Source organism: Bombus vancouverensis, chromosome 15, assembly GCF_051014615.1.
Source record: "Bombus vancouverensis nearcticus chromosome 15, iyBomVanc1_principal, whole genome shotgun sequence".
NCBI classification, from domain to species: domain Eukaryota; kingdom Metazoa; phylum Arthropoda; class Insecta; order Hymenoptera; family Apidae; genus Bombus; species Bombus vancouverensis.
The window spans coordinates 278168-301877 of record NC_134925.1 but is presented as its reverse complement, the minus strand read 5'-3'; the positions used below and the strand labels follow the sequence as shown (position 1 = coordinate 301877).

Genomic DNA, 23710 nt, shown 5'->3' with positions numbered 1-23710 from the left:
TGGTGTCCTCCACGTTAATAAAAAAAAAAAAAAAGTGGGAAAAATAATACGCCAAAAAGGTGTACGTTATAAGGTTCGCCGTGTGCGAAATTATGTCGTTTGACGAATATTCGATGGTTAGCCGCTAAGAAAATTATAACGCAATCCTTGGAAATATCTTGTTTACGGATGAGAGCGATTCTTCCGATAGCAATATTCTCGATCGTCAGACTGCCAGGATTTAGGCTTGTGAAAGTTCTCACATTATGATACAATGATACAGAGATTCAAGCAGGCTCGAGCAAGTTTGATTTATTATTATATTATTTATATATATATATATATATATATATGTCGGGTTAACATTAGAATTTAAGGCGTGTAACGATTCTTCGTTTGAATTAGCCATCGTTTTATGAAACAGAGATTATATTTACGCGAATATACAAGATTTTACAAAATATTATGAGTATTGAGTTTAATGAATGATAAGATTAACAAATGATAAGTTTAACTAATGATTCCAAACGAATCCACGGTCAACGGGATAACTCTTTACTATGCGTAGAATAATTTAAACACAAAAAAAAAATACGATTGCTGAGGCACTCGGTAAATTGCTCGATGTATCACTTTCCAAGGCGATCACACGAATGAATATCTGATGAAAATCTTTTTCGCTGTACGACTGCATTTTGTTCGTTATATGCTCGCTGGAGGCATCGAGAAGCTTCCAATCGCCGCTGCTAGGCAGACTCTGCCAAGAGTTTGTTGTATACTCTTTGGAAGCATCGAGGAAGATCCAAACGTCGTTGCTAGGCAGCCTCTCTCTGGAGTCTGATTCCTAATACAACGTGTGTCCCATTATATCGACATCTCCAAAGTACAATTCTATGTGATTTCTAGGGAGAACAATACAACCGATCCACACCTTCGTCAGGCAAAACGTTTATCCCGTGACCGCGGCTACGCTCGGCGACCAGCTGCCACCTCGAACCCACCCTCGCCATCACATATATCGAACAATTACAAATGACAACAATTGCTTAATTACAGCTATGACAAAATCCAGGCTAAAGCACCAGAAGACTCTCGCAAAATTGCAAAGGGATGGCTCCGGTTTTCCTTTCATCTCCGACACGTTCTTTTGTGATCCCGTTGGCCGCGGATTCGTTATCGGGCCTGAGACCATCGTCACTAGTGTCGCGAGTGCCAATTGTCGTGATCAATTGTCAAGACTGTAATAACTCTATTATTGTAATAAACTACACCTGCGTGTACCGTACCAATGGTTAATTCCCGTGAAGATTCATTTGACGCCCACAACCCTACTGCCAGTGCTAATCCGACATACATATTAATATTTTTAAATTTTTTTTTTTAATATTCAAAATTTTTTAAATTTCCCTAATATTTTCAATATTATGCTCTAAATGTATAAGCTATTTAAATTAAACACGTTCATCTTTCTCTTTATTTAATTTAAATATAAATTAGTAATAATAATTAAATAATTAATTATAAATATATTTATAATCAAATTATTATTATTAATATTAATAAATAAATATATATTAATAATAAATAAGAAATTTTTAATCTAAAATGTATTTCTAATAAATCACAAACATATCCTATAATCTTTCCTGTAAATGTTTCAACTAAACATTTTTCAAAATAAAATTCATAATAAATTATTTTATTTGTTAAATAACTCATTATAAACTTATAAAAAAATTCTATTATAAAAAATCTTTTGATAAATATTAATTTTTTTCAAATAAATATTTAATATTAATACTAAAAATATTAATCCTAATAATATTATCTTAAATACAAGATATTTATAACTATAAATTAAATTAATATTTAATTGATAAAAGAAAAAATTGAAAATAAATTTTCTTAAAATTGATATAATTATTAAAATTACTGATATAATTCCAGCTATAATACAATCTTCATTTAAATAAATTAAATTTATTATATAATTATTTCCCATTATTATAAATATTGTACGAAAAGAATATGATACTGTAAAAATTGTTCCAAAAATTAAATTTATTGTACTAAAAATTCTTTTCATATTTAAAAAATAATATTCAACAATTAAATCTTTAGAATAAAATCCTACTAAAAACGGAAATCCACATAATATTAATAATGAAAATATTATTAATAATCCTTTTATTGGATATAAATAAAATATACCAGAATAAAAACGAAAATTCTGAATACCATTTACATAATGAATAAATCTTCCAACACACATAAATATTATAGATTTAAAAAATGCATGAATAAATAAATGTAAAAATGTTAAATCTGTTATTCCTAAAGAATATGTTCTTATTATAAGACCTAATTGACTTAATGTTGATAAAGCAATAATCTTTTTAAAATCTATTTCAAAATTAGCTATAACTCCTGAAACTAATATTGTTATTCTTGAAATTATTAAAATAAATCTTTTATATTTAAAATCAATTATTATCTCATAATTGATTAATAAATAAATTCCAGCAGTAACTAAAGTTGATGAATGAACTAATGAAGACACAGAAGTAGGAGTAATTATTGCAGCTGGTAATCACATCATAAATATTAATTGTGCACTTTTTGTAAATACTATTAAAAAGAACATTAATAAAATTAATAAATCTATTTTATATAAAATTAAATTTCATGTACCAAAAATTACTAAAAAAGAAATAATTATTAATAAACTAGAATCTCCTACACGATTTAAAATTACTATAATTATTCCTGAATTAAATGATAAAAATTTTTGATAATAAATAATTAAACAATAAGAAATTAAACCCAGACCATCTCATCCTAATAATAAAGTTAATATATTAGGTCTCAAAATTTAAAAAATTATTGATATTAAAAACATTAATATTAAATAATAAAAACGATTAATTAAATATTTATTATTTAAATTTATATATCTAATTCTATATAATTAAATAAAAGAACTAATTAATATTACTAAAAATACAAATATTAATAATTTAAATCTAATCATAAAAATTGTTAGGGAAGTGGTACATTTACACTGTACATGAGAGTGTGTGTGTAAGGGTCAGTGGGCGTCAAGGTCTTAGTTGAGACAAAAGACTGTTGCCAGATGTTAGAAGAATCTAGGATAGTCGGTTGGCGACAAGCGTGCGTGCAAGACGTTCTTCAGAGTGTAATATAGATATATAACTGTTGTGTGGGAAATATAGTCAATTATTTGTATTCCCAAATCCTCGAATTTCCTTAACACGAATAGATGTACCTAATAACATAAAAATGTAATCGCTAATTCTATTGCTGCAACTTTTGTAAATTAATATCAAAGTTACCAACTCCTAAACTTTAATTATTTTTTATTTAATAACTGCCAGCGTTTTTATCACTTTCTTTTATTAAAAAATCTTATCATTTAATAATGTTTAAAAAGGAGAAAAAATAAGTATTTTCGTATGTGAAAAATTTATACAACAACAAACACATTACAACAAAAATGGGCGTTTCCCGTATCATAACGTATTTTATAAACCGTAAATTATAGAATTGGTTATAGTATACGTATGTACATATGTATATTCCTAAATTATTCCTAGATAGAGTCACTTTCTTCACCCCAATATTTTCAAATTCAAAGCCATAAAGGAATATATTACTTACCTTTCGGTGTCTTGCTATCAAAGTTCCATCGGGACCCCAAATAGTACAGGTATTGTACAATTTATCGCCCTCTATTTCAGGCATCGTACCACCAACTACATAGATGTTGTTTTCTTTAGCTGCGTTCGATGAAGCAACGCTCGTTTCACCATCAGGAATACTCTCGGCGTATTTTGGAAAGTACTCTGCATTGCAATATTCCAATTAATGAAAAATAACTGTCTTTTGTTCCAACCATAAATTAAATTGAAATGTTTGTCAGTTTTTTATTTTCTAAATTATCAAAATAACTAAGTTTTATATTTCGACTTAATTAAATATGCAATTACTTAGCTAATAGTATATATAATAAATTGTTTCTACAGGTTCAAAATGAAAAATGAATATTTAGAAATATTTAATTACGACAATGCTATTTGTGTTAGCATCAGTGGCTTGTTACTCAACGACTTTGCTAGTACTTTTTGAAACATAAAGTTAGTTTTCAATTAACACTTATACTAGAGGCGGAATTATAAATGCAAAATAATTGATAATACTAATTTATAAGTACCTAATTATTAGTATCTTAAAAAATATATTTATACAAAAATCACGATAATCATGAAAATGGGGAAATTCTATATTCTCGAATCAATTCACAATTTATTTTGTATATTAATTAGATTCCGCGCTCATCAGTACGTACTCACTGGCGACATCGAGAAAATGTATCGGCAATTCCTCGTACGACCAGAGGATCGGAAATATCAAAGGATATTATGGCGCAGCGCGAGTGGAGAAACAGAAACATATGAGCTTAACACCGTAATACTCTTATCATAGAAATAGAAGCAGTCCTCAATTCCCGCCCGCTAACTGCTATCTCCACCGATCCAAATGATCTCCTAGCCCTCATTCCCGGACATTTCCTCATTGGCGATTCATTAATGTGCTTACGTGATCGAGATTTCAGGGACATTCCATTGAACCGACTCTCCAAATGGCAGCATATCCAACAGCTTAAACAACATTTTTGGAACCGCTGGCATAAGGAGTATTTGAACGAGCTAACCAACCGCAATAAATGGAGCAAGGGTGGACACAGCATCCAAAAGGGCACAATCGTCATCCTCAGAGAAGACAACGTTCCCTCCATGCATTGGCCTCTGGGTCGAGTTATCAAGGTTCATCCAGGCGCCGATGGTGTCATCCGAACAGCTACAGTTCAGACGGCAAAGAGCATTTTGGATCGGGGCGTCAAAAGGCTTGTCCCACTGCCAATTCAACCCGATCTCGAGAAACCCGAACAACTAGCCACCGAGACGAAATAAGATGGGAACTTCAACCACACCTCGCTAGTTTGATCGGTACCCTCTCAACGGGGGGAGAATGTTACGCCATGCGGCTTACCATAGGTCATATTCTTAACTATCGATCGCGGCACTATAATGTCGCAGACGGATCGTCGCGTCTGCCCGGCAAACAAACATTGTAGTGGCAACCGCATGGTTCATTAAGCAGGGCGACTTCCAGAAACGTCGACTCGTGGCCCGTATTTTACCTCGCGTAAAAGAATGTGGCGTGATCCGAACGTAGTGGGGGTCGCCTTCCAGAAAAAACGAAAAAAATCGAAAGGCGTTCAGAACTTTTCGAGAAGTCGAACCGTCAACACATGTGGTATGTCGCGCATTACTTATCAACCAAAACGCAGTTATATTTTTTTTGTTCCATTTATATCTTTCTAGTTAATAAGTTGTTGAAATAAACATTAATTTATTTGTGTTAATTCTGTGAAATTTCATTGAACTACCCTTATTATCATAATCGAAATAAGGGGATCGATCAGTTCGTGGCGTCGATTATTTAATCGTAACGGGAACTTACAACTCTCGTTGACGTGCTATCCCGCGATCGCGTCTCTCCGCGAACGGTCGAAACGCCTATTTTTTAACGAACGACGTCTCCCGAACGACTAGAGACTTTCTCTCGAGAGCGGCGAGCATCCTTTTCTAACCACCGATATACAAATTGACCAATTAGCAGCAATGCCAATTTCCCTTACTTTCTGAACGAAGGTTGTCCTCGACGAATCCGATTTTTCCTCTGCAATATTTTTAAAGCTACACATTTCGAATTTTCCAATTATGCCGAAACAATTGCGTGAACCACTCTATATATTCCATACAATAAACTATTTTTTGCGTTTTAAAGTAGTTGAATATTTTATTAAAATACTCTGAGCAATTCTCAGGTTTCTGTGAAAACAAGATAACCCAAATGTAGTTGTGTTTCCTTCAGAATTATGCAGATTTTATTTGAAATATGTGAGGTGTAAGTGACCCCGACGTGATCGAGCTAATGAGATTTCAATGATCGTGATTCCGGGCGCGCTAACGATATGTCAAACAAGAATAAAACAGTTACGACCAGTGAAGTAGTCCGCGTGCCTTTGACGATGCCCTAGAAGATAGTGCTATGTTTCTCCTTACTAGAGAGATAGCTCGCGGCAGCGAGCATCGCGGGCGATGAAGAAAAATCTACCGCCCTCCAAGGGTGTCTAGAACCTGAGTACTTAGAGCGAATCGGGGACATAGCGTTGAATACCCCGGCCCACACAATATGATAAACTCAAGGACGAAACACTTCTCTCTCCTTTTCCTTTATTTGTCGGCTCTACATCCATCCCCCTTGCTTACTCAAGTTGTTGTTTGTCTATATACGATTCAGCAGCTATGGAACCACATATGGGCAAGATGGATTGACAGAAAGGAAGCGGAGGATTTTCGCGACGGAGGATGTAATTGAAGGATGAGCGTTGTAATGAATTGGTTTTGGTTTGTAAATATATTTGTTATGTTCTTGCAGCACTTCTTCTTTGCATTCTCAAGTCCCTTGGACGGCCTTTAGGAGAGAACAAAGACACAAATGATAATTGTAGCTGCTGGCTGTAGATGTCGCTGCTAGGGTACTGCTGTATTTTCTTTTCATTTAAGAATCGTGGAAGAAAAATCGGACTACGGTCGCCGGGATTTAAGAACCCAGATCCCGAACGTTCGTAACTTGAGGCGCTAACCACTGCGCTGCCGTTGTCTGGTATTAGTTAGTGTCGAGTTGTCGTATTTGTGCTGTCGAGTGCCGCCACATATGTATGCATTTATGAATTGAGTGGTTTACAAGTAATTACAATCGATATACATTACAAGTAATTACAATTTATTACAAATGACTCGCTGTGCATATTACTATAACAGTCAGTACTAATTCTATAGATCAGCAGCATTATAACTTTCCAATAAACAACCGAAAATCACGTCGTTGTATAATAAATGCATTCACTGTAGAACGAAATTATTATTACGAATATAAGAGAAACGATTTAAAAACCATGTATTTTTTCATTTAAATTATTTGCATTTGCAAAGGGAGATACAAAATTTTAACAACGTTGCAAATTATAAAGACACAAATTACAGTTTCGTGTTTAAGTTATTGTTCAGAGTTTGTTGGAATACAACGATATTAATCGCCTACAGATGAGGTGATTGATCGAACGGATTCTTTCCTTCGTTGTTCAGCGATATCCTCATTAGCGTGCGTTCGTGAGATGTACCACTGCGGCTAGCACGTGCATGCTCTTTCGAGAATTCGGCGGAAGAAGCGTAGGAATATGGATGGAACATTCCCGATGGGCACGTCGAGAAGCTACTAGAAGGTTCTGTGGCACATGTGACGCCACACAGACACCCACACAGGTCACACTCATTACTGCATAGAGAGTGGGGTTCAAAACCTTTTCAAGGGCCATGGGTCACTAAGCCAGTCAGTCTGTGAATAACTAGCCAACTGTCTACATTCCAGAACACACACACTTATAATTCCTGTAATAATTGTTTAATAAATATCACATTATATTGTTTCAACACAAACATTGTGTCTTCCACAGATTATCAATCTTAATTCCAAGATTAAATTCTAACAGAGCTTCCTAATAATTATGGTACAATTGGTAAAATGATGATTTTACATGAAAAAAGTAAAAAATATATTAGATAATTGAAATAACGCGATATAAATATAATTGAAATAACATCAGTAAGAACGGATGTTTTAAGCTTTCGATTTTGAGAAAACAGGGTATGAATATGTTTAGTTAAAAAGCAATCCGTGTTTATTCGAGCATTCGCGGAGAGACGCGATCGCGAGAAGGCACGTCAACGGGAGTAGTAAATTCCCGTTGCAATTAGATAACCGACGCCACGAACTGATCGATCCTCTGATTTCTGTTACGATAATAGGGGTGGTTCAATGAATTTAACACTGTATTAACAGGTTAATATAGCTTGTATATTTAAAAATAATGAATGTAATAATAAAAACGTCACAAATTATTTAGCGATAAATACAGTTGATATGTTATAGGAATTCGACCCGGCTTTGCGATATCTCTCAATGAATTCGTTAGACTAAGCAATTTATAACGTTTGACTCTTCAGAAGGGACCGATTACTCTTCGATCCTTTTCGTTGTCTTCTCTGGAAGACGACCCCCACTACGCTCGGATCACGCCACCGTTCGCGCCTATGATCACGTATACCAGCTTCTTTCTTTATGCGGATAAAATAACGCACCGAAGGCGAATAGATGTTTCTGGAACTCGCTGCTTGACGACAACTATGCGTTTATCGCTACTTTGTGTATATCTCGACGGTCATGTAAGACGATCTGTTTGCGACGGTTAGGAACACGGCCTATAGTAAGCCTTGGGGCGTAATAAACGGAGAGAATAGAATAATCTTCTTTCTCTGTGGGATGTTAGAGACTGATGTGTACAAATCGAAACCGCTGAGGAGAATATCGAAAGGCGAGTGTCACAAATAAGTGAAGAGATATTATTAAGCGTCTTTAAAAACATGTTACGAAGAAATAATAAATGCACTGAATATCAAGGCGGGCATATTTAACAATATTTGTAATTATTTTTATGCATATTAATTGTAAGTTATCGATCCTTATCAGGAGCACGAAATTACACAACTAACAATTATTGAGATCGTCAAACTTTAAAACGACGAAATTTTCGGCTCTCTCGTTAAGTACCGAAAGAACTGAGTTACAGTTAAAGGTACGCGAAATTACATTAGAGAAATTAATGCAACGTGTTACGCCATGCGGCTTACCATAGATCATATTCTTAACTGTCGATCGCGGCACTATAATGTCGCAGATGGATCGTCGCGGCTGCCCGGCAAACAAACATTGTAGTGGCAAGCGCATGGTTCATTAAGCAGGGCGACCTCCAGAAACGTCGATTCGTGGCCGTTATTTTACCTCGCGTAAAAGAATGTGGCGTGATCCGAACGTAGTGGGGGTCGCCTTCCAGAAAAAACGGAAAAAATCGAAAGGCGTGCAGAACTTTTCGAGAAGCCGAACCGTCAACACATCTCTTATATCGCGCATTACTTATCAAGCAAAACGCAGTTACATTTCTTTTTGTTGTTCTCTTTATGTCTTCCTAGTTGATAATTTGTTAAAATAAACGTTAATTTATTTGTGTTAATTCTGTGGAATTCATTGAACTACCCTTATTATCCTAATCGAAATAAGGGAATCGATCAGTTCGTGGCGTCGATTATTTAATCGTAACGGGAACTTACAACTCTCGTTGACGTGCTATCTCGCGATCGCGTCTCTCCGCGAACGATCGAAACACAACGTTCAAACGACAATTGATAGTCCTGACGAAATAAACGTCGCTCAGAGAGTCGAAAATTTGTCTCTTCAAATTTTAAGCGGATACGAGTTATCCCCACTACTTCGCGGAACTGATCACTGCAAGTAGTTTCCGGTGTTTTCTTTGTCTGCTCCAGCGATAACGCAATTACTCATAAATTGCCAAAATAAGAAAAACGAAGTTTTCATATTTTTTATTTCATTGTTATAAAACGATTTAATTGGATTTTCGAGAATCTCACGATCAAAATGATATTGGACGATAGCTAAACTCTGGAAATGCGCAACGTTCGGTCAACTGCACAGAAGACCATGCCTAAGTCCGACACAATTCTTTGAAGTTACAATGAATGTTGATACTAAATCCGTCGTTTAGAGATACCTTGGCTTCTTATGACACTAAGTTAAACAACTTCCGTTATTTGCTGACTAGTCCAAATGGATCCAGACACTGGTTAAATTATATTTCTTTTGACTTTATTTGTCTAGATATAAAATCTGTAAGGTATCTCGTTGTATCTCAATTGCTTCTCTTCTTTCTTATTCCTACATTCACCGTATTCACAAAACAACGATCCAAAGACAAGTAACAGCGGTCAGTTTGTGAAAAGTGCTCGTTAACAAATCTTAAATTACAACGAAACGAAATTGTTCAACACCTTAAAATTGAAAATTACCGAACTAAGTAGGAAAAAGGCCACAATGTTTGTAGAGCCTCGATAAGTGTTCGCCGAGACAGTTTCGACATCTGGACTACGTCGGACAGTTTACGACGGATATCCGTCACATAAAAGGGGTAGAAAATAACGTAGCCGATACTCTATCTCGCATCGAAGCGATCGGAAAACCAATCACCATACGCTAGCTGCAGCGCAAGAAAAGGATAACGAGCTACGCAGAATTATCAACGCTGGCTCGAGCGCGTTGCAGCTGAGAAAAGTACGATTTCCCGATCACAACGTCTAGTTATACTGCGATATTAAAACCGAGACCGTGCGACCGTACGTACCGGAACCGTTACGCCGCACCGTATTCCAAGCGCTACATGGACTTTCCCACCCGGGGATGCGAGCTACGCGAAAATTGGTAGCGACGCGCTTCGTCTGGCCGTCGGTAAATAAAGATTGCCGAACGTGGACACGACAATGCATACCGTGTCAGCGCAACAAAGTCACCAGACACGTATCCTCGCCCGTCGGAACGTTCGGAACGCTAGCGGGCCGGTTCGAGCATATGCACGTAGATATCATCACAATGCAATATTCGCAAGGATACCGTTATTGCCTTACGTATATCGATCGTTTTTCGCGTTGGCCTGAAGCCATACCTATCGCCGATATGGAAGCGTCAACCGTGGCTTCGGCCCTCCTTTCTACCTGGATATCTCGTTTCGGCGTACCCTTGAAAATTACGACTGATCAAGGACGTCAATTCGAATCGCGTTTATTCGAGGAATTATGCCGGTTGCTCGGCGTCAAACATTTGCGTACAACGGCCTACCATCCAGCGTCTAACGGGATGGTAGAACGCCTACACAGACAATTAAAGGCGGCGATCAAATGCCACGACACGAGCAACTGGGTCGGAATTCTCCCGATCGTCTTATTAGGTATAAGAACTGCGATAAAGAAGGACCGAAACGCAACGGCGGCCGAAATGATTTACGGCACCGGCATACGTCTGCCGGCGGAATTCTTTTTGCCAACTAGTCAACGGGCCAACTTGGAATACGCGCGAAAATTTTTGCAAAAATTTCCTAAAGGAATTATAATCTATGAGATAAATGAAATAAAAATACAAAAACCAACTGATATTAAAAGAAGAATGATTATTTTACACCATAATATGAAACTGTGTAAGGGATTACATATGTAACATATTGTCCCGATGTACACATATCTGCGAAGCGACTTACTACCCTGTATATTCCAGAAACTTCTTAGTTTGCCCCAGCCTTATCAATTTGAAACTATTTTATTTAAATTAAGAATTTTCCACATTAGATCGAACGCACTTCTAATAGGTACCAAACAGTATATATATATAGCAAGATTTCACATATCTCTAAATTATTCACAGAAAATTAATACGGCACATAAATTAGACTTCGGATTGTAAAAATTAAGAATAAATAACCGATACAGTCTCACAAAAATAGAAGGATAAAGATAGAGATAAGGGATCAAAAACAACAGTTATTTTTCAAATTTGTATGAAAAGCCCTTAAGAAAATAAGTTCCTCCTTAAATTGAAAACAGTTATATGTATAGAAATCAAACTTGCGATAAAAGTAAAAAAGATAGAAAATAAGAAAATTGTATTTGTTTTTATGACTCACTTTTACATGTAGTATAATTTCCACCGCTATTTTAGCATAGAACGCTATTTTCAAACACGAATTGTTCCAACTCGATAGTCCCTTGCTTTACTGTAAACGGAAAATTCTTTCGTGTTCTCAACCAAATTTATCAAATTCCAGCAATGACACATGCTATGTGATTGTCAGTAGAACATGGAGAAATGTTTCCAGTAAAGTTTCGAGCGACTTATCGGCGATTTTCAGGAGACACGACGCGACGATATCGCGTGTACAGTGCTTCTATCGGTGTTGATGCGCTTTAATACATAGTGCAAGAGAACACTAATAAGATTTCTCAGTGGGCCTGTAAATCCTTATAGATCACTCAAAAATATATCATATTGTTTGTTTCAACTACTAGCAATTTAAAACGTCGTCTACATATATTTAGAAAGTTAGCAAAGACATATATTTGTTCCTGAGCATGATTTCTATCAGTTGAGCGTTGTAGCAAAATGTCCGATACAATTTAATGTTGAATTTGTCTTTTTTTTTAGGCTAGCTTGATTGGATTACAGGTAGATTTAAACGATCCGTGTGTTGCATCTCCAAGGCATCTTCGACTCATCGATACGCAGTGATACCCGGCAAACTTCTAGTGGACAAGCGACGTTGCTTGCAGGCAGTTTATATACATGTTTTGCCATGTGTTGTCGGCAGGCAATGTCTACAGACGCCTGTAGTCTGCCCGTACGCGCCTTAAGTTTCACTGACAGACATTGTCCGCCGATTACTACGACATCTGTCTGTGGACAATAGGCCGTCAGTGTGGAGTTATCTTTACCCGAATAATTTAAGAAATATAAAATAAACTTCAACGAAAAGTTGCTAGCTTATTTGGAATTGGTATCTTACTAATACAATGTTATCGAAATTGAATAAACCTCGTTACTGTATTTAAAAGGAAATTGCATTTATATTTCAAGTTTATAGAGACAACAACAACAACCAAACAAAGAATCGCAACGAAGAAATAAACGGATACAACAAACAGAACACTGGATCGAAGATAGAACAATAAACAAGATAGAACCAAGAAAACAACAGTAACGAAGAACCGGGGCGCAGAAAAAAGCACGAAGCGTGCGAGCTGGAGAGGAAACCTGTGACCGTCGGTGCAAGCGGTAAGCCTACAAAATGGTTGCCGAGCAGGAATAATCGGCTGGAGAGCCAACCTGCTGGGACCGAGCTATATGGTGGCAGGTATCGCGTGGCGCCAGCTAAGCGAGCTGCCGCCCGAAAGGGTAGGTTTAACTTGTCCAATGATCCGCAAGGAGAGAGCAAGTCGCGCGCCGACCATCTATGCGCGCCATTCCCAAGTCGAACGCGAACATCTAAATGCGAAGCCAGTATGCGTTTTTACTGCAGGTATGGCGCGGTCGACCAAAAGGTCGGGCCCTCAAACGCACACATTACTTGTACAATTCGAGTGCTGCAGATACGGAAAAGCAATTTATAATTTATCGTAATTTATCGTAATGCGAATTTTGGCGCGTCGTCATAAATAGATTTTTATTTAAAACGAAATTGTTAAATATCCTTTTGTATCAATTCACATAACGTTAATAAATCAATATTAGACATATTACTCATAAATTGTACATATCTTTGTGCATATACGCATAGTTTTCGTGCATTTATCAATATTTGTATATTTTATGCGTATAACTTTCATATGCTTTTCGCAAATTTTACATTCATAAACATCTGCAATCTACACGTTACGTTTTTCGTTGTATTTACAAGTACGGACATTAGATATTCTATTACATTCTTTTATTATAATCTTTTGATATATTTATAGTTGTTTAATTATTAGGTCATCCCATAAGTTCGTGCCGTTTTTCGAGAGGTTATATATGTTAAGATCGTTTACATACCTTTCAGTTTCATGAAAAAATGTAATCCCCCTCTCGTTGTACAACTTCTTCCCATTTTTCTGGTAGGTTCCGTCTCGATAAAAGTTCTCTTGTTTTTCTTTAAAATAATTTTCTATGCTATTTTTGAGAGTGTCAATATTTTCAAATTTTTTAGCTACTAAAAAGTGTTGTAATGCTCTGAACAGGTGGTAATCAGATGAGGCAATGTCTGGGGAATATGGGGGATGTGGTAAAATTTTTCAATTAAATTTAGACAATTTTTTTGTAACGCTTTCCGCGACATGCGGTTTAGCATTGTCGTGATGGAAGATAACGTTGTTCCTATTCACTAAACCTGGCCGTTTTTCAGCTAGTGCTTCCCTTAATTTTTCTAACTGAGCGCAATATTTGTCTGAATTAATGGTATCACCACTAGATAAAAGTTCAAAATAGAGTATTCCTTTATAATCCCACCATACACACAAAAGAACTTTACGTGGATGTAACCCTGGTTTTGCACAGCGTTCAGCTGGCTGATTTCGTTGGGATCAGCTACGTTTCCGTTCAGGGTTTTCGAAAAGTGTCCACTTTTCATTACCAGTTACCAGGGGCGTTTAAGGAATGGTTCACGTTTATTACGTGCAATTAATGACATGCACGCTGTCGTTCGTTCAAGACGGTTCCGTTCCGTAAGTTCATGGGGCACCCAAACGTTCAACTTTGACACCATCCCCATTTTTTTAAACACCTATGAATCGTTGTCTTAGGTATTTTCAGTACATTTGACATCTCTTGAACTGTCAAACTTGGTGATTTTTCAACAAGATCCCGAATTTTATCTCCGTCTGTCTGAGGAGGACACCCGGAGCGTACCTCCTCTTCTAAACAGAAATTCCCAGCTCTACAACGTTGGAACCACTTCCTACAGGTGCGAGATGAAAGCGTATTTTCTCCGTAAACAGCACATATGTTTTTCCTGGCAATTGTTACCGAACTTTCTTTCCGAAATTTATATAACATGAGATGTCGAAAATGGATACGCATTTCACTCGTGATTTTTTACTGTTAGAAGTCACTGTGTTCACTATATTACGATCTTATGCCCACGAAGATCTACTCTAGCCTGTTCTCGATCAGCTAAGCTCAAGTGCATTGGTCCCGTATCGCCGTATGTTTAGAAATCGACACATGAAATATATACACAAAAGTGTATAAATATATACACAAAAACTTATGGGATCACCTAATATGTAAACGATTTTGAACTATTTAATTTAATAAAGACCTTAGATCGACGGATTTTAATTGCTGTCACATAATCGTTAATTCATTACTTTTCTTCCAACTGTCACGAATTTTCACAAAGTGTGTATTTCGGATCGTTAATCTCATACGGATGTAAACTTCATTTTCTTAATAATCTTGGTCAATCATGTATCACATTTTCTATAAAATCTATAAGATCAGCAAGTGCTCTAATACTTGTGAACAATCATATATCTTAATTCGTGCCTTTTGTATTAATACAGAAGCTTCATGCGAGAAAGAATTTTCGATATAAATGTTCTCAATGTTGTAAATCGAGTTCTGCCAGAGCAACCGAGCCAAACGGACGTGTAAAACAGTGCTTCAGAAAAAGTGCGGCAAGTGGGGAAGAGAAAGTTACGAACGGCAACGCCCATAGCTAAATGGTGGAAACTCGTGTCTTCTACTAAGAAGACTACAAGCAAAACTAAAATGAAAAAGCACATCCCACCGATAAAAATAATTAACAAAGACGAACAATACTACATAAATAAAACAACAAACATATCAAAACCAAGCCAACCAATAAACGAAGAACAGGAATGCTCAGCTACAAACGAAGTTGATATGGAAACAATACCAAACAATGAAGAGAATATTACCAATAACGAATTAACCCAACAGGATGAAAGCTGGAAGGTGGCAAGTTATAACAAGAAACGAAAAATAACAGGAAATTCAGATACAGAAAAGCAGCGATGGCTGCAAGAATTACCATTAAGAAACTCCTTCAGCTCACTTACGGAAGAAATAGACGACCCAACAACCAAAAACACAACTAAATCAACGCAAACTACAAAACCACCACCAATATTTGTCGACGCCCAGATAATAGACCCGCTTATTGATCGACTAAACGATATAGTTGGGAAGGAAAACTACACAATAAAACAAACAAAATTAGAACAAGTAAAAATTCAAATAAACACCCCAGAAAATTATAGGAAAGTGATAAAAGAATTAAAAGAAAAAACGCTGTATACCACACATACCAGCTGAAAACGGAAAGGAGCTACGAAATAGTTATAAGAGGACTACATTCAAAAACTAACACAAAAAAAATTAAGTGACGAATTAGCAAAAATTGGTCATCAAACAAGAGCAATAAACAATATGACAAGATACGATACGAAGCATTTAACAACACATTGTCCATACGTAGGGAAAATAAATGAAGTAAAATGTTACAACTGTAATGGAAACCACCCAGCCAGCTATAAAGGATGCGAAATCAGAAAACAATCACAACGTAAACAGTTTCCACCACTTGGCAATAGATCAATCAACAACTACCAACCACAACAAAGTATAACGGATAATTAAGCAACATTGAAAGCACAAAATGAACCAAAAGCTATAAACGGAAACACCGATCCCCAAGGAAACCGCAGCTACGCGCAAGTAACCCAAAACATTAGACAAACAACGCCCACAAACAAACAGAATCAAAGCAACAACACCGAAGACGATACAGAAATCAAAGAAATGCTCAGACAATCCATTAAAGGTACAGAGATATTAAGAAAAATGGTAAGTGAGAAAAACACAATACTAATGCAACAAGTACAACAAACAACAGTCATGTTACAACTACTCACAAACTTGCTAAGTAAAAAATAAAAATGGACATGCTTGAAATAGCAGCATGGAACTCTAACGGACTATAACAAAGGGCCCTAGAAACTAAAACATTCCTGTATAATAATAATATCGACATACTACTCGTATCGGAAACACACTTCACTATAAAAAGTTACATAAAAATACCGTACTACACAATATATGATACCAAGCATCCCTCAGGAAAATCACACGGAGGGACCGCAGTAATAATAAGAAACGACATTAAACACCACTAACACAGCCAAGCTAGTAAGGAATATATACAAGCAACCACCGTTACTGTACAAACTAGCAGCAACCATTTACAGTTGTCAGCAGTATATGTACTACCGCGACACAAAATGACATCACAAACGTGGGAAGAGTACTTTCAACACTTAGGTGACAAGTATATCGCAACGGGAGACTACAATGCAAACCCACGCTATGGGGATCAAGAATTACCACACCTCGAGGTAGAACCCTGGAAAAATACATTAACAACAACCTCAATATATTATCCACAGGAAGACATACTGGCCGACAGACCTGAGCAAAATACCTGGCCTACTCGATTTTGCAGTTACAAAGGGACTAAACGCAAATAAACTAAAAATAACACCCAGCCTCGTTGCATACAGCCCAATTGCTTACAGAAACAAATTAATACTTTATAGCAATCCAGGGACACTATGCAACAGAACAACCAAATGGCAAATTTTTAAAGAAATAATCGAGAGCAAAACCAGTTGCAGCATCCCACTGGAAACACCCGAACACGTCGAACAGGCAGTAACACCATTGACAGAAACTATCCAAGAAGCATCATGGACAACCACTATACCTGAACCAACCAACAGACAAACAAAAATAATTCCATCAGACATACTTGAAAAAATTAGAGAAAAAAGAAAAGCGAAAGCAAAATGGCAAAAACATAGAACACGAGAAAACAAAAAACACCTAAACAAACTTGCAAAGGAAATAAAAAACAAAATAAAAGTGCACAACAATAACGAATTCACAAAATTCATAGAGTCACCCTCTGCTCACGAGAACTCCAACTACTCCCTATGGAAAGCCACGAAAAAAAAGAAACCAATAAAACTAGTCCCAGCAATCAGGACGGCAGACAACACATGGGCAAGAAGCAACGAAGAGCAAGCTGAAGAATTTTCCAACCACCTTTGAAACACATTTATACCACATAATATCAACAACAGCAACCCCAAACGTCATACGGACGAGGATGCGTTTACCACTAGTACCTCAACTGACAACCACTATACCATACCTAAAACAACAGCACAAGAAATTAGAAACATAATCGAGAAAACAAAAAACAATAAAGCACCAGGAATCGACCTAATCAATGGTAAAATCTTGAAAAACCTTCCGCCAAAAGCGATAACACTAATGACAATAATATTCAATGCAATACTAAGAATCCAATACTTTCCTAAACTGTGGAAACTAGCACAGGACATAATGTTACCTAAACCAGGCAAAAAACCACACCAAACTGCATCTTACAGACCAATATCACTACTTCCTGTGTTTTCCAAAATACTAGAGGAAATAATATGCAACCGCATAAAACCAATAATATAGAAGGAAAAATTAATACCAGATCACCAATTTCGATTCAGAAACATACACTCCACTATAGAGCAAATGCACAGGCTCATTAAAGAAATAATACTAGCATTAGAAAACAAACAATACTGTACAGCCCTCTCTATGGACATAGATAAAGCATTTGACAAAATAAACCACGAAAGCCTACTACAAACAATCAGGAAACAATTTCCGGAGCAAATATACCAATTAATAAAATCTTACTTAAGCAGCAGAACCTTCGTAATAAAAATCAAGGACACATACTCTGAAGTTAAAGACATCAAGGCAGGGGTTCCGCGAGGAAGCGTCTTAGTATCAATACTATACACAAAACATACCAACAACTACCAATAGCAAAATACTGACACTCACGGACGACACAGCTGTACTAGTCAGGCACACTAACCCAGAAATAGCAGTCAAATTACTACAAGAACATATCACAAAAATAGAAAAGTGGCTGCAAGATAAACAAATAAAAGCAAACCCCGATAAATGCAACCATATTACACTCACACTGCGAAAACAGACACCATCAAACATCCTACTGAACGGCACGCACATACCGCAAACAAGGCAAGTCAAATACCTAGGACTAGACCACCTAGAAACACAACTCACATGGAAACAGCATACTAAATCAATAATAGACAAAATACAGACAACAAGGAGACAAATGAATTGGCTAACAAGTCGAAAATCCAAATTAAGCATAGAAAATAAATTAAAAATATACAAAACGATCATAAAACCAATCTGGACGTACGGAATACCACTATGGGGGGCAGCGGTAATGAGCCATATAAACAAAATAGAGACAGTACAAGCTAAAATTCTTAGAACAATAGTAAACGCCCCATGGTACGTTAGAAACGAAGGCATACGGAAGGACCTGGGAATACCAATGGTCAAAGAGAAAATTAGCAGACACGCAGAAAAATACAAAGAAAGAATAGGAACACAGCCAAACTGGCTAGCTGCGGAAACGATCAACACCTCAAACATGGATAGAAGGCTGAAAGGAAAATACCCAGCAGACCTCACAAAGGACACAACCAAACAAACACGAAGATGGTATCCTACTGGGGGTAGCTACCCACATAATAATCTAACAGCTAAAAAATTCTACCAAATGTCCAAACTGGACAAATTGTGAATCTAATCTATAAAATAAAAAAAAACCTGTGATCTGAGTTTAGATCTCAGTTTAGAGTGATACATCTCCTAAAAGAATTCAGAGATTTTTTAACAAATTCCCAAAATAACAGTGAATTTTAGAACAAAGATAATGGAAATACATAAACATCTTGTTAATAACGACGTGGGTATACTGATAGCAACTAATATCTGCAGAATATATGAATGTCTTAAACATAACGTAATGCTAAAAAACGTTCTCTTTGTCCAACGACCTCTTGATTCCTATACAACCTCTCCTGGTTATCTTGCGCACGCGTAACATTCACGTACCGTTACATGCATTGCCATTCCATACTTTTCGTATCCTTTTTATACTGTTACTTGAATATAGAATTATATAAAAAATACAAGAGCACAAAGATATAGAAAATATAAAAATATAAAAATAAAAGATTACAAAACTGTCAAAATTACAGAAAATCAGATTAAACATTAGTACCTATATTCTACATTCTTTTTGTATTACATATACATTTTTTACATCATAAATGTCGGGTTTACATTAGAATTAGGGTTAGGGGCGTGAAACGAATCTTCATTTGGATTACACATTGTCGTTGTGCAATAGGGAAGACATTGACTAGTGCAACTGCGATTATTATAGAATCGGACAAGTAACCGTGGTAATTAGATACTCGAGAAACTAATGACAATGATCCTAAGTGCAATAACGAATCCGCGGTCAACGGGATAGTAGATGTACGGGCTCACAAAATCTAAGTCGGACTCTTTGTTAATAAAACGCGTAATATTCACTGGTCGTATGGGGTTACTCTTTTCGTCGATGAGATCGCAAGAAAGAATGAATTTCCGTCCCGATGATGCCACAGAGAAAAACTATGATGGGGTGTGTCTAAGGACACGAGATCATCGGATTCGTCGAGGATAGCCTTCGTTCAGAAAGTAAGGGAAATTGACGTTGCTGCTAATTGGTCAATTTCCATATTGGTGGTTAGGAAAAGATGCTAGCCGCCCTCGAGGGAATGTTGCTAGTTGGAGACGCCGTTCGTTGAAAAATAGGTCTCTCCTATCTTCCCGTAGCTGGCACAAAGACTGTTTGTTTGAAGGACTTTAGTTAACTAAATCCTAAGATTTATAACGGCTCCTCAGGCTAGCTGAACATGTACTGCGGAGACGCATCGACATCTGGCAATCATCTTACTCGAAGAATAGGGTCTGCGTGTGGCGAGCCAGGGGACAGAAACCGTTGGAATGTTTACTGTCGCGTGCCGCCACAAATATTTCTTTTAAGGAGAGCTATAGAATTACTCCATACCTTTGTTAGACAAAGCGTTCATCCCCTGATCGCAGCTACGTTCGGCGACTGGCTGTCGCCTCGAGCTCAAGCTCATTATTACATATCTCGAACAAATACAATCGGATTAAAAGACGACAATTGTTTAATTATGCCTATGATAGAATCTAGATTACGGTGTTAAGGGATTTTCCTGAAGTTCCAAAGGGAAGGCACCGATGTTCTTTTATCTCCGACATATATATGAACCAAAATAGAACATATAAGATATATTTTATATAACATGTTTCATGCCCCACTCTTTTCTTAATCATCACATTTTATGTCAGACATTTTCCTTTCACAATTTCCTCAGACTTTTCTTCTGAACCTCTACCAAGCTGCATATCACTTTTTACTTTCCTCTTGTTCTTCCCCCCCCCCCGTACTTCTTAACCTCGTTCTTGTCTAACACTTTTACCGACACGCGCATTTCCTTTTGTTGTAAGCTTCCTCTAAGAACGGGTATTTCGAAAACGCTCGTTTATTATTTGTAACATTTTCCTCTCAAGCAAACGGCGATTCGGAAATCGTTTCCCATACAGACTCTGATTCAGTGAATGTAGCTTGTACCTTAACATAACACAATGTTTACATGATACTCAAACAACGTAAAAAAGCGCTAAACCAACCACCAATTCCGTCGCATTTCTGTGAAAAATTACATGCTACAACACAAAATAAGCTGTCATTCGAAACCCCGGTTATATTGGGTAAATGTTTATATAGACCTTTCTCCTCGTTTTAGTGTGGTGAATTGGCCTCCGTACTTCCCATATTATCTGAATCACTTTATATGTCTATATAAGATGATTTTTAATACAAACATCAACGTCAATGATTTCACTATATACGTGAATGATTTTGATACAGTTCTTTGATACAGATGTACATAAAGTCATCGATTTAAATATATTGTAGTATCGTAAACTATTATAATTAGTTTATTAATAATAAATTGATTAAACAGATGTTAATTAAACAGAAAACAATGATTATTTAACATGAACTAATCGCAAAAACGTATTATAATTAAGACAACTAGATAATTAATTAACAACTCTCGTCAACACAGATTCAACTCTCTCTTCACAACGCTAACAACACTATCTCAACAACGCAACCCGCACTCTCTGGCCTCTCAATTCATATTGCTGTTAATTCGTTTATCGTCCCTTAGCAACCCCCTGTCTTTTGTCTTAACCTTATATCTTTTGTTTTAGCCGCACCACGCACATGCTCAGCAACCGCTTGTTTATAATTCGCACGCCCCCCCTCACGCTAGACCTTTCGTCCACGATACTATACTCTGCCGTACTGGCAATCACATCTGCCCTCAGATGTGCTCATCTTCGCTAGTTTCACTCGCGTCGTTGACTACGACAGTGTCACGTAATTTTTGGGGTTGATTGGTGAAAATAAAATAGCTGAGTAGTAACACAACTATTAACTTTGTTTTAATTAAACTTTATTATTAATTCAGCAATCACAATGTAACACACACTGAATTAACATAAATCACAACTCACTCCAACCACGTTATGTAAGATTTAGTTACAACAATACGTTAAGTACGCGATTGTTACAAGGATAGAGACCGGTATAGATATATTGACTATTCTAAGGATACAGAATAAGTGAGTTTTTCTGGCGATACTATGTCTGAGAAAGGCTAGGGGTGAATGTGTCTAAGGACACAGGACTATCGGATTCGTTGATGACAATTTTGGTTAAGGAAGTGAGGGCAGTAGACACCGTCTCCGATTGGATAATAAGACGGTTGGTGGACCAGGAAGGGATTTAGCCGCCCTCGTGAGAAAGTTGCTAACGCAACATAGCAGACGCGAGGAAAACCTACTTTCCCTGTTAACCCGTAGTAAACAATAAACGTAAAAGGAAATCTAAGACAAGAGATACTCGCTTGGCCTGAAGGACCTTAACTATGAAAATTCCAAGACCCCTGGTGGGTACCTAGGACTACTGAGGGCACGCGTCAAGGATGTGCAGACATCTGGGCGCTATCCTGCCCGCGGTGTGTGGCCTGGTCTCTGATGTGCATTGAGGTTACAACAGCGTCCCACCATTTCATGTGATCAGCCGCCGTGGAGGTCGTTCGCGGCCCTTCGTGTTCGCCTTCTCTTTGTGCCATGTAACGGTCATTCCCCAAAACTTTCACCACGCGGTACGGCCCAAGGAACTTCGACTGCAGCTTTAGCTCAGAACCGCCCTGCGTCCTCTCGATGGCCACTAGTTCTCCCGTCTTGTATGTTGTCGCCTCATTACGTCTCTGGTTAAACGTCCGCCTGTTTTCAGCTTGAATCTCCTCGATCCGTTTCTTTGCTGATACGCGCAACTGATCTCGCTTCTCCTGGAACATCGCGGCCCACTCGTCTTCGATCAGCTGCCTGATCTGCGGATCATCCCGCATTCTCATCCGCGTTCCAAACAACAGCTGGAACGGAGTAACATTCGTACTTTTGCTGGGAGTTGCGTTCAAATACCTCTACGCTGTCTCTAGGTGTTTGGACCAATCGTCTGGTGTTTGTGTTACATGCGCAAAAAGGCCACTCGTTCGGAAACAGTAATCAGGTACTATACTATTTTCTATTCAAAGAATGCATGTTTTTTATAGTACATGTTAGAAATTTTTTCGTGGACGGACACGTCAGAGCTCCGACGATACGCTAAACGGAGAGTTAAAACTGGCGAGAAATGATCTCGCCACTCACGACGTCGCAATTTCATAATCAAAATTTATTTAAAACAAAATTCAATAATGAAACAATACACGAGAAATGATTATAATCAGATATACCGAGCGCGTCTATGAAATCTAGTCAAGGATTACAAGGAGTGAAGGCAAATAGACATTTAGAACTTTTCTAATTGTTCAACCGCAGATGACAGATGATTCGGCAATGACCGAATACTTTGCAATGACGCGAACCGAGCACGGCTCGCCGATTTATGCCCCTGCGTGCTCCTTTTTCGTTGATTCCTCTAAATTTTTCGGAATACGCAAACGTTTAAACCGTTTAAAGGATTGTTATATAGAAAGTTAAAGCCAGACGCGGAAGTTTAAAAAATTAACGGCCGACGCTC

General features: G+C 37.1%; 1 pseudogene; it reads right to left on the bottom strand.

Annotated features, from left to right (window-relative positions):
* Nucleotides 1-1515: 1515 nt before the first annotated feature.
* Nucleotides 1516-23036, bottom strand: LOC143303686 (NADH-ubiquinone oxidoreductase chain 5 pseudogene; annotated as a pseudogene).
* Nucleotides 23037-23710: the final 674 nt, after the last annotated feature.